The sequence below is a fragment of the Octopus sinensis genome, linkage group LG13, assembly GCF_006345805.1.
Source record: "Octopus sinensis linkage group LG13, ASM634580v1, whole genome shotgun sequence".
In the NCBI taxonomy this organism is placed as follows: domain Eukaryota; kingdom Metazoa; phylum Mollusca; class Cephalopoda; order Octopoda; family Octopodidae; genus Octopus; species Octopus sinensis.
The window spans coordinates 37,346,180-37,356,179 of record NC_043009.1 but is presented as its reverse complement, the minus strand read 5'-3'; the positions used below and the strand labels follow the sequence as shown (position 1 = coordinate 37,356,179).

Here is a 10,000-nt window from a genome sequence, read left to right as displayed (position 1 = left end):
TATATATATACATACATAAGACAGTAAGGTGTGATTTGAGGGAGATTTGGCTGCTATTTCTACCATGTCTAGCTGCCATGTAGGGGTCTCCCTCATAGGCTCATACATACATATATACATAGATAAGACAGTAAGGTGTGATTTGGGGGAAATTTGGCTGCTATTTCTACCAGGTCTAGCTACCATGTAGAGGTCCCCCTCATTGGCTCATATATATATACATACATAAGACAGTAAGGTGATTTGAGGGAGATTTGGCTGCTGTTTCTACCAGTCTGTTAGGCCTTCTCATGTAAACTCAAGCTTTCTCATGCCTTGAACATAAGACCAAAGCAGAGAATGTATTCTTTTATTCTTCTGCTTTTTCCAGCCATTGGTCTGTGGCCATGCTGGGGCAATGCCTTGAAGAATTGTAGTTTAATGAATCAACTCCAGTTTTATTTTTGTAAGCATTGTACTTATTCTATCTGTTTCCTTTGTCAAACCACTAGGTGACAGGGATGTAAACAAACCAACATTCGTTGTCAAGCAGTGGTGTTGTCAAGCAGTGGTGGAGGACAATCACAAGCACAGACACGCACACACACACACATACATGCATACACATATACACACATACATACATATATACATATATATATATGTGTGTATATATATATTGCAGCGTGAAAGGTGTTTGTAAGCCATTTAAGAAACACACAAAAACCGTTAGATTCACTTCAACATTTAAATTTAATTTGCCAAAATATTTTCCTCGCTTTGAGACCGCGACATGTTCACTGACAAAAATATCGTGCTAACAGGTCGCGGTCTCAAAGCGACGAAAATATTTTGGCAAATTAAATTTAAATGTTGAAGTGAATCTAACGGTTTTTGTGTGTTTCTTAATGGCTTATAAACACCTTCAACGCTGCAACTGTTTTCGTTCCAGCACACGATCTCAGATCAAGTCACTTGCTATGCAAGTACATCTCTGTAACTATATATATATTATATATAATATATATATATATATATATGTATATTGGTAAAAACAGTAAGAATAAAAAAAGAAAGAGACCTCAATATTATGTAATAGAGGAAATCTTTATATATAAAAGTGAGGTTGTGTCTGTTTCCTACGATTTAGATTCCTAACTACTCCCACATTTTGCGGTGCAGTTTAACCAAAACCGGGTATCTTATAGTCGTGATTCATATCGAGACCGTCTGGGTATTAGCGCGCGTCTACGATGAGTCTACGATTTAAAAAAAGATTTACCATCAATTTTTCCCATTTTTAATCCATTTTTGACATATATAAGGGAAGTAACTCTCTAAAATGTATTTCATAACTAGTAATACTACTAAGTATGGATAGTTGCTTAACCACTATATGTCAGCAGACTGCGATGATAATCTACGCGGAGCTCTGAACTTAACAGTCGCAGTCGTACATCAATTTCTACACACGAGATAAACTACACACACACACACACACAGACACAGACACACACACACACAAAGGCAACGTTTTATATCTTTGTGTCTGTCTCTGTTTATCTGTCTGTCTATCTATCTATCATCTATCTATCTATCTATCTATCTATCTATCTATCTATCTATCTATCTATCTATCTATCTATCTATCTATCTCTCTCTCTCTCAATCTATACATATATATATATATATATATATATATATATATATATATATATATATATATATATCATAATAGGTTATATTTAATACGTTCGAATGCATTCGGAAGTAGAAGGCCTTTCACTGCTGAAATATTCTCCGGGAAACATTATTTTGCTAGATGGCATATTTGAAAACATATTGGGCTATAAATGCTCTCATTGGTCCGTCGGACAGATAAATTTCTGCGTACTTTCACATCTAAGCAACGGACGCCAAATCAATGAAGCATCGTTAAATATAATATATTCGTGTAAAGAATTTATTTAAATTCTAGCTTGACTAACTTTTATGCACACCAACAAATACAATTTTAATATATGAACTAATTGTTCCTATCGGGCTGTGAAGGATAGATTTGGTATTCGTAACAGACAACACAAGAGAAAAAAAAACGCAGAAACACTTGCGTCTCATGATCCAATGACGTAGTTCACAGGTTAATGCGTTCTTGCATGTTTCTGAAAGGAGAATATCTTCCGCAGCGAAAGGGTCTTAACACTTCAATTCTGAAATGTTTTTGTCTCACCTGATATTGTCCATAATGTATTAGTGAGTCACTTTTTCCTTTAGAGTACCAGATGTGCTTTGAAAGAGCTCTGGCATTTTCCTTGTACGATGGCAGAATAAGCTGTTGTGCTAGTGCAGATCTTTTTTGAAGCAGTGTTTTGTAAAAGATATGCAGCTTGTTGCTGTTAGGCTGGTTGTTTTTCTCTCTGCAATTGCCCCTTGCGGAATCTAAACCTGTATATCAAAATTTGTATTATTGAATTTATTTACTTTATTATCGTTTGCCATAATTTTGAGTTTTGGCTTAATATTATGTTAGATATACTTCCAATGTAACTGGAGCTGATTTTCACATTATTTTCTGATGAAAATTCGGTGGAATTTGTGGTCGCCCAAGAAATGTTTCCAACTTAGGAGGAGAAAATATTTCGCAACAATAATTTTTACAGCGGATTTTAACATATAACGGTTGCTCGGTGTAGTAGTATGCATGTAACATTATACAGAGGGTTCGTGCTAAATCTGCCAGTTTGCATAAAAAGAAAAGAGAATAAATATCTTATCCAAAAATTAAAGTATTTTTAAAAATAAAAAAAATACCAACTGGGTCATGGATGGGAGATATCAGTTTACTCAAAGTAGCCATCCTCAACTCCTATCATGGCCTCAAGATGACTCCGAAACCTGGTCCATGCGTTCTTCACTGTGTCCCTGGAAATTCTTCGAACATCTAGATCTTGGCCATCAGTTCGGCCTTAGTGTTGCAGGTAGAGTGGTTGGTGACTTTCTCAACAGCATCCCACACATAGTAATCCTTGGGAATACAATCGGGAGAATTACGAGACCAGCAAATGAGGCTGGTGAAGTCATAAAAATTCTCCGACAATGAGCCGAATCCTTCAGCTATACTCACTTATGGTCTTCCACCCCTCTCCAACTAATGATTGACCACTGTCACCAACAACTTCACAAAGCCGTCTGAATTGAGCTTAAGGCTTCAACTGTTGGATGAAATAGGCATACGGACGCAATCAGAACACCTACTACGTCCCTTCAAGTTGGACACAGCTTCGTAGTCTCCGTGGCAGCAGTCCATGTCACGCCTGACAGCCTTTACAGCTAACTGAGCAGCTATCATGATGTCGGCATTTTGCTACCCGCCGCGAATCATCATGATACAGGCAACTCTTTTTCCAATATTCAGATGAATTTCAGTCTCCCATGTCAGCTAACTTTTTCTCAACTCCAACTTTTATCTTATGCTCCCCAGTGCCGTTGACTGTTCACCAAAACACCAAGCTCTTCCTGAAAACATGAATAATCGCCAAATTTAACCCAAACACCCTGTATGCATAACATTTGACTCCTATCGATAAGAATTAGAATGAAAAATATTTTAAACAAAGGTGGGATAAAAAATCGATTAGCAGTTGCCTAAATAAAGTTTTGCCTCCTAATTAAATAAATACATAGAGAGAAATATTGCATATCAGAGAGATTTCGTTACCAGTAACACAAAGTATATAGAGGTTACGGAGCACTCTTTTAAAAGTCACCTTCACTAGCATAATAGCATATTCTACCATTGCTACCAAGAAAGCAGAGTTTTCAAAGCATATTTGACAATGACGACGACGACGACGATGACAACGAACAAAGACGATGATGGTTACTGATTACCATGTTTCTTAGTGCACCTGTATCAATATATATATATATATATATTATATATACACACACCGACACATATATTCATAAGTGTCAGTGGGTATGAAGGTATCTTAGTAAGTGTGTGTGTGTATGTCTTGTCTGAATGCTCATCTGAAAGACTGTGTTTACATAAGCCTTATTGATGGCTAAGTCCGTCTGTGGAAGCGGTAGGAAATCGTCAGATCAATGATTCATTCAGTTTCACTTTGATTTTTGTTAAGTCACGCTATCTGTTACTGTATGCAATTAATGACGGCGTTTATATGTGAGCTTTCATGATAGAGTATATACACGATGTGACTGTACGGGTGTGTGTATGTGTGTGTGTGTGTGTGTGTGTGTGTGTGTGTGTGTGTTTCGGAGTGTGTATACAACTAAGAATGCTCTTGAAAGTGTGTGTATATATATATATATATATATATATATATTATATATATATATATATGTATGTATGTATGTATGTAAGTCCGTGTTTTTCCTTATATGCGCTGGTGCATATGGTGTATATGTTTGCGCGGTGGAATGTGTGCTGTACATGTTACATTTGTGAGCGTACATATATGTGGACTTGAGATGTATTTCAATGTGTATATGTGTATATATTTGTGTGTGTGTGAGTTTGAGAGTATCGACACCATGCAGTTTTTTTTGCGCAGTTACTTTATGTGAGTACGTAGATGATGTATATTTGTGTGTGTGTGTGTGTGTGTGTCTGTCTGTATGTATGTGTGTGTGTGTTTATGTATGTGCATGTGCGTATATATTTGTACAATTATATATAATCACACACGTATACATGTATGTATATAACATTTATGTACATACATAATATAGATACAACTTTATATCTATATGCATATGTATATAAACGTATGTGTATACATATATGTATACACATATATACGTAACATGTGTATGTAAATGGATATGTGTATGTATATATATGTATGTGTATATAAACTTGATATATATATATATATATATATGTGTGTGTGTGTGTGTGTGTGTGTGCTTGTATATATATATATATATATATATATATTATATATATATATATAATATATATATATATATATATACCTAATATGCATATACGTATATATACATACACACGCTCACGCATGCATATGTACATGTATACATCCATATATGCATACATATATTCATACACACATATGTGTATGTGTTACATTGTATATATGTGAGTGTGTGCGTGTAATGGACGGTGTGCATAGAAAAATGTGTACCGATGACAATCATGTACCGCTCTTAAAATAGGCTCTCTTAATGGAGCAGGAACCAACCTAATGGGAAAATAACTTTTCATTCACTATAGATAATGTAAAGATCAAAACGTTATTAGTAAATATTATATCTGTATATATCTCCAGTACTCTCTGTCTTACTTTAATTCACTCGACAGAAAGAGAGATACTGGGGCATTAACTTATGTTTTTATGTGTATATGAGATTATAGATTGTGCACATAAGATTCTCCTTTGTGGTAAATATAAAAACCGGTTTATTTTTTCTTTCAAATAGCCTTATTTTCATGCAATGTTTTCTGCGTAGTGTCTATCCAATGTCTGGGTACCTTGGATATAGTGGAGGCGCAATAACCCAGTGGTTAGGGCAGCGGACTCGCGGTCATAGGATCGCGGTTTCGATTCCCAGACCGGGCGTTGTGAGTGTTTATTGAGCGAAAACACCTAAAAGCTCCACGAGGCTCCGGCAGGGGATGGTGGTGATCCCTGCTGTACTCTTTCACCACAACTTTCTCTCACTCTTACTTCCTGTTTCTGTTGTACCTGTATTTCAAGGGGCCGGCCTTGTCACTCTCTGTGTCACGCTGAATTTCCCCGAGAACTACGTTAAGGGTCCACGTGTCTGTGGAGTGCTCAGCCACTTACACGTTAATTTCACGAGCAGGCTGTTCCGTTGATTCGGATCAACCGGAACCCTCATCGTCGTAACCGAGGGAGTGCTTCCATCCACCTTGGATATGTCTTGTGTTGTGGTGCAGTATTTTTAATTCTATTAAAATTTCTCTGTGTAATATGTGTGTAGAGTCTAAGGCGGCGAGCTGGTAGAATTGTTAGCACTCCGGGAAAAATGCGTAGCGGCATTTCGTTCTTCACGTTCTGAATTCAAATTCACCATGAGCTCAACCTTGCCTTTCTTCCTTTTGCGATCGGTAAAATGAGTAGCAGTGGAACACTGGGGTCGATGTAATCAATTAGCCATCCCCCAAAATTGCTGCTCTTATGCCATGATTTGAAACCAATAGACGTGCAATGTGTAGACATGCTATTTTCTGTCTGTTTTCCATATCTGTAAGTCTCGGGTTTTATTTTTCTATTTTATGTATGTTTTAAATTATTCCAAGGCACCTTTTATATTATCGATTGTTTCAGCTTCAGTACCCAGATTCGGATAACATCTCTGGGTTTTCTTTTACAACAATACCTAGCCGATTAACCTTGTTCTCCCTATCTAACTAGACTGGCATATCCCAGAGAAAAGTCGCTTTCTCATTCTCTGAAATATTTTTCTGGTGTATAGTTAAACCGCAGCTTTTCTATTAGGCTCTTAATGCTGATATAATTCGTAATGCGAATATAATTTCCTGAGCAGAGAACTCTTTTATAAATATCGATATATTCTCTCTTGGCTTAAATTGTACAATGTCTAGAGGCAATATCAAGAGACAATGTCAAGCGATAAAGTATTACTTCCAAATTTCTTCATATCCTGCAATTAATTAATATATTGTATTTCATTATAACCTTTGGCGGATTCTCGCAGGAATGATTTGACCCAATGTCACAAGCAATACCCCACCAGTATTAGCTTTGTGTCCTGAAAATTTTCAACCAGTACTGCAATTTTTCTACATAGCTTCTTTTTCTTTTTATTGGACAGGTATTGATCATGTGAACAATTTTCTTACTATTACATTGACATGATATTGTTTACCTTTATTATTATTATTTTTTTTTTTTTGCTAAGTTTTAGCTTTTTGCCAATTTCTGTTGTTTCAACTTTCCTCTTCTTTATTTCGGTTTCTACTTTATATTTATTAGCTTCCTTGACAACAGATTTTCTCTATTTCGTCCGTATCTCTAGCTTTTTATAGTCTCTTCATTGTTCTTTACAAGATACTTATATAATTCTTCAGTGTATAATTCTACAAGATACTTATATAATTCTTCAGTGCAAAAATTTTATCAATTTAGGTTTCTGCCTTCTTATATTCTTTGTACATACCATCATTTTCTGGCATATTCTAAAAGCAATCATTGGTTTTCTATCTAGTCATGCTAATTCATTTAGAGTCCAGTTGAGAATATTATTTCTATAGCTCACTGTTAGGAGAACTAAAATACTGGATTATTTGTGATTTGTGTTCAGAGAGACTACACAACATTCTCAATAGTGACTGAAACCACTAATTTATAATTCAGCTTCCTCAGGTGTGCAAAAGGCAACTGACATTTTATACACTTATGTGTATAGCGGCTAATATATAACCTGCTGACTTGTGGTGACTAATATACTATATGGCACTATGATTTGGTCTATAGCGACAAATATAAATCTGTCCTTACCTATCTTGCTTACATTGATTGCTTTATAATCCGGTCCTGATCCAAGTCCTGTCAATTGTGTATATTGTGACGAATAAATAAGCTGGTCCTGTTTTGATAGCAATAGTAATATATTTATTTATTGCCCACAGAGGGCTAAACATAGAGGGGGCAAACAAGAACAGACAAAGGGATGAAGTCGATTACATCGACCCCAGTGCGTAACTGGTACTTATTTAATCGACCCCGAAAGGATGAAAGGCAAAGTCGACCTCGGCGGAATTTGAACTCAGAGCGTAACGGCAGACGAAATACCGCTAAATATTTCGCCCGGCTTGCTAACGTTTCTGCCAGCTCGCAGCCCTATGCTAGCAATAGTAATAGTTTTAGCCGAGGAAAGAGGCTGCTGCAAGTCACGACCCAACGCAGTTTCACTCTCATGAAGAAATATCCCCCGATTTACTCCATTACATCAATAACTCACCGGGGAAAAGTATTACCAGCTCATTAATCAAAACACCTCCTTTGCATAAACATAATTAGCGACATTCTATTCAATCGAAAGACGTTATTGATGTCTTTTTTATTTCTAATTTGATTTATATTCGTTAGCATAAAGACAGAGATAAAACCTAATGCACAAAATAATCTGTATTTTTGCGGTGACAATGATAATTAGCTCCAAATAATCTCTTCTGTTTTTGAGCAAACCTATGATCAAGCACATTCCAGTCATGACCATCTCATCTTTTAGTCTAATATTGTCCGATATTTCCTTCAATTCAGACAGCAGTGTGTAGTTTGAGTGTAGTGTTGTGTACGGAGTATTGTATACTGTTGATTATACAATGTAGTGTTGTTTACTGTTTTAAAATATATGTTGAGTATATATATATATATATATATATATATATAATATATATATATATATAATATATATATATATATTATATATATATATTATATATACACATTCCCGTATGTATATTCATGCACACATGAATGCACGCGCGCACATACACACATATATACACATACACACATACACTTACACACACATATATATAGTGAAATATTGTTTACTGTAGTTATTTAGTGCCGTGTATAGTTACTGTTGTGAAATGCTAAACTTTTCTTGTGTGCCTCCAAGGTCCTAATCTATTAGATCTGTGGCCAGAGGCGTTACAATCATGACTAGCTTGTCTTTTTATATAAATCTGACTATATGGTCCAACATATACTTCACCTTCAGTGTGCTTTTTTAAAGGGAGAGTTGTCTGCTATTTCTAGCGAAGACAAACAGGATCCTTCCTTGGAGTTGTTGAAGTTGTTATGGATTAGCTGAATCGTTAGTCTCGGAAAAAATACCTAGCAGTATTTTTTTGATGTCCTATATGATCAGAGTTAAAATTCTGCAGGATATTATTAAATTTATTTTTCATCTTTCGGGAGTCGAAAAAAAGCTTTACCAGTTAAATAATAGGATCGACATAATAAACTAAGTCATCCACCTATCATCTCTACCTTGACCACCGCCATCCCCATCACTAAAGTAGTCTATCGTCTTGTGTGCATATCAGGCGGATAATCGTTATTGCTATTGCGCTTTTATCGCCATTATTATCGTAATCTTCAATGTGGCAAGGTAGTAGAAGTGTTAGCACGCCGTGCGAGATGCTTGGAGGTATTTCGTCTGCCGTTACGTTCTGAGTTCAAATTCCGCCGAGGTCGACTTTACCTTTCGTCCTTTCGGAGTCGATAAATTAAGCACCAGTTACGCACTGGGGTCGATGTGATCGACTTAATCCGTTTGTCTGCCCTTGTTTGTCCTCTCTGTGTTTAGCCCCTTGTGGGTAGTAAAGAAATTGGTATTTCGTCTGCTGTTACGTTCTGAGTTCAAATTCTGCCGAGGTCGACTTTACCTTTCATCATTTCGGGGTCGATAAAGTAAGCACCAGTTACGCACTGGGGTCGATGTGATCGACTTAATCCGTTTGTCTGCCCCTTGTTTGTCCTCTCTGTGTTTAGCTCCTTGTGGGTAGTAAAGAAATAGGTATCTCCCCTGCTGTTACGTTCTGAGTTCAAATTCTGCCGAGGTCGACTTTGCCTTTCATCTTTTCGGGGTCGATAAAATAAGTATCAGTTGAGTACTGGGGTCAATGCAATTGACTTAACCCCTTCCCCCGAATTCCAGGCCTTGTGCCTATAGTAGAAAGGATTATTATTGTAATCTTCGTTAAGGCGGCAAGCTGGTAGAATCGCTTGCACGCGGCATTTCGTCTGTCTTCACGTTCTGAGTTCAAATTTCGTCCAGTTTGACATTGCCTGTCATCCTTTCGGGTTCGACAAAGTAAGTACCAGTCAAGTACTGCGGTCGATGTAATCGACTTAACCCCTCCCTAGAAACTGCTGGCCTTGTGCTAAAATTTTAAATCACAATTATTGTTGTTGTTATGGTAGTTTAAGCATGTTACACATAGATAGAGCTTACCTACTAACAATACTTTTAACTA

The 10,000-nt window shown here is 36.5% G+C and overlaps 1 protein-coding gene across 4 annotated transcripts in view; it reads left to right on the top strand.

Moving 5' to 3' along the window:
* The window catches only part of LOC115218280 (glycine receptor subunit alpha-3-like), a 196,286-nt gene that overhangs the window by 153,289 nt on the left and 32,997 nt on the right, over positions 1 to 10,000 (top strand). The gene's annotated exons all lie outside the window — the stretch shown is intronic.